Source organism: Vicugna pacos, unplaced genomic scaffold, assembly GCF_048564905.1.
Source record: "Vicugna pacos unplaced genomic scaffold, VicPac4 scaffold_16, whole genome shotgun sequence".
NCBI classification, from domain to species: domain Eukaryota; kingdom Metazoa; phylum Chordata; class Mammalia; order Artiodactyla; family Camelidae; genus Vicugna; species Vicugna pacos.
Window position 1 is genome coordinate 3,943,772 of NW_027328737.1, and position 3,708 is coordinate 3,947,479.

A 3,708-nucleotide genomic window follows, 5' to 3' on the forward strand; every position below is an offset into this window, starting at 1 on the left:
GACAATTTTGCCTCTCTCTTTCCATTTTGCATTTCTTTTAATTCTTTTTCTTTCCTTTTCCTTTCTTCTTTTACTATGGAACAGAAGTGCTGAGAGTAGAAATCCTTGTGTTGTTTCTGAATTTACCCAGAAGGCTTTCAGCCTTTCCCCTGAGTATTATAAATTGTTATAAATGGCCTTTAGTATGTTGAGAGATGTTCCCAATGTACTCCCTTTCATGAGAGATCTGAACATGAATGTATGTTGAATTTTGTCTAATGCTTTTTCGGTGTGTATTGACATGGTCCTGTGAATTTTGTCCTTCCTTTATTCAATATGTGTCATGCTGATTGACTTGTGTATGTTGAACCATCCTTGTGACTCTGGAAGGAATCCAACTGATCATCGTTTATTATCCTTTCTATGAACTGCTAGATTAGTTTGTTGATGTTTTATGAGGATTTTTGAATTTATATTCATCAAGGATATTCGCTTTACATATTCATTTCTTTTTTTGATAGTGTCTTTGACTGGTTTTGATATCATGGTATTGTTGGCCTCAGAGAATAACTTTGGGAATTTTCTTTCCTCCTTCATTTTTTGAGATAGTTCGAAGGAAAGCAGTTTTACAGAAGGCATCCAGGCATTTTGTTCAAGGGGTGTTTTTAAAATGATAGGTTTTATTTAACTTATACTGATTGCTCTTTTCAAGTTTTCAGTTTTTGCTTTATTCAGCGTTGGCAGGCTGTACGTTTCAAGAAATTTGTCCATTTATTTAAGTTCGTACAGTTGGTTGTCACGTAACTGCTCAGAGTGCTTTCATAAATTTTGTTTGTATTTCTGTAATATCAGATGTTATTTCTACTGTTTCATTTATTATTTTGTTTGGGTCCACTCTCTGTATTTCTTGATAAGCCTGGCTAAAAATGCTTATCAGTTTGTTAATATTGTTAAGAAAATAAAAGCTGTTGATTTTATGATTTTTAATTTATTTTTTAATTTTTATTGTACTTATTTTCAACCTAATCATTAAAGATTTCTTGTCCTGCTGTCTTTGGATTTTGTTTGTTCTTATTTCTAGTTATTTTGGGTGGTTAGCTTGGTCCTTTGTGTGAGGTTTTCCTTTTTCCTTGTAGAAGGCCTGAATTTTTCTAAACTTCCCTCTTAGATTTGCCTTTTCTGCATCCCATACATTTTATGAAGCTGTGTATTCATTGTAATTTGTTTACAGGTATGATTTTATTACCTCTTTGATTTCATCATTGACCTTGTTTTATTTTATTTTTTTAAAGGATGAGGTTTAATCTCATGTTTGTGCTTTTCCTGTTCTTCTTTCTAGAGTTGATGCATAGTTTTATAATTTTGAGTATGGAAAAATACTTGCTGTAAACTATATTAGCTTAAAGTTCCTGAGGCTCATTTCATGACATAATATGTGGCTAATCCCTTAGAAAACATCCTGTGCACACTTGGGAAGCTAATGTGTTCTCCTTTTCTGATGCAGTGTCCAATAGCCCTTTTAGGTTCAAATGATCTAATATGTCATTAAGACCTCTGTTTCCTTACACATATTCTTTCTGTATGATATGGCCATCAGAATAGTGAGGTGTTAAACTCATCTACTATTATTGTTTTATAATGAATTAATTCCTTCATGTCTACTAAAATTTCATTTTATACTTAGGATCTATGGTGCTGGGTCCATATAAAAATTAATTAGTGTAATACTCTATTTTTGTTTTGATCTCTTTTTCTTTATGTAATCTCATATTTATCTTTTATTGTGAACCTTATTTTAAAATGTAATTTGTATAATTTGAGCATTGCAATGTGCACTTTCTTGTAATTTCCATGAAATAACTTTTCCATCTATTTCCTGGCTGAATTTATTTTCCACCATAAAGTGAAACATTTTTTGGGTGGAGGCCATGATGGTGGAGGAGAAGGTTGCTCATAGCTCACCCTTTCCCACAACTGCACCAAGACTCATCCACAGACCCACTCAGCTAACTAGAGAACTTGCAGAACTCTGATAGAACATTGTCCTCTTCAAAGGATAAAGATGTAAAAAATCTGATAGGAGAACAGGACGAAAGAAAGAAGAAAAGGCAAAACAGATTGGGACAGGTCTCAGAGGGAGGGAGCAACTAAGAAGGACTGGCACTCATTCTCTAGGTCTCCCCCCTCCAACTGAGAGGTCGGCAGGATGGATGGGGAACCTCCAAGGATTGGATCTCTACAGAGTATATGTTGACTGACAGAACTAAGTTAAACAAGCACAGAGGATCCCTGTGACACCAAGCCCAAGATGCACCCTGGCAGCTGAGGGCAGGGCCATGCTGTATGAGCTGGGTGGAAAATGGGGATGGCTGCACTGAGGCAGCCAGTGGGAATGCAGGTGTCTGTGTGCCATTGCTGTGGGTGCACAGGGCAGAACAAGCTTGGCCCTCCATAAAACAACAGGGCAGACATGACCTGGGAAGGGAAAGGTGCATTCCCCATTTCTGAAAATACACAAAAGTTTCTAGGTGAAGAGAGCTGGGGCTCAGACACAGCCACCATGCCCTCTGGTGCTTTACACCCAGGTGGCAGCAGGGGCAAAACCTGCATCCACTCCTAAGGACTTAGCAGCCTCAAGCACCAGATGGGACTTGTCTAAAGTCTGGGGCAGATAGGATACTTCAGTCCTATTTCCTCAGAGATCTTGCTCTGCCAAGACAAACAAGGAGCTGAGTTATGGCCCAAACAGAGACAGGTCTGTTCCTCAGTCTACCCTGAGCCCAATTCCGGTGTGCAAACCTGAGGCAGAGTGTACAGTGGCACAGAGCAGTGGAGAGGATGGCACACTGAGAGGGCTGGTGGCCCCCCACCTTTTGGGCTGGAATGCAGCCCCTGACCATGTGACTGGGAGAGGGCATGATGCCCACTCTTGCCTGGTCAGTCTGAAACATCTGACTGCAGCATCGGGCAGGGCAGTGACAAGCCAACCCACAGTAAAGAGCGCTGCTCCGGAACCAGTGTTGGGAGTAGGAGCGATCTGCTTGCTGACAGGCCCTGGGAGCAGCACAGATGAGGGCTCCAATGGAGGCCGTCTGGAAAAAGCAAACTGAGCTTCCAAAACAGGATGAATACAGAAAGACATCACATTAGAAGTACACAGTCTCCAGGAGGACACAGACCACCCCTTGTTTTAATCTATTTTTACCTGTTCCATTTTCTATTACCCTCTTAATTTTTACTACTTAAGCTATTATATATACCACCATTTTAAACCCTTTGAAATTTTTAAAAATATTTTTATTATTATTATTTTTCAAAACTCTGCTTCAAATTGTTTTTATATTATTCATTATACAATGTCTTCAAACCTTTATTTCTTCCTTCTTTAAAATTCTTTATCTCTCTCTCTCTCTCTCTTTTTCTCTTTTCTAAGTTGTATTACTACATAGGCATTAGGTAGATAAATACCTTTAGGACCAGAGCAGATAACTGATACTCCATAAACCACAGTGAAAGAGAGCTAGGAGCAAGTAGAAGAAGCAGAGAAACCATTCCCAATTAAAAGAACAAGAGAAATTCCCTGAAAGTACGATCAGTGAAATAGACATCGATAGCCTACTAGATCAAGATTTCAAAAAAGGAGTGATCAAATTACTGAAGGAAATAAAAGATAGTGTTTAAAGGTATAAAACATGTTAAAAATGAAATGGAAGCTATAAAGAAGAGCCG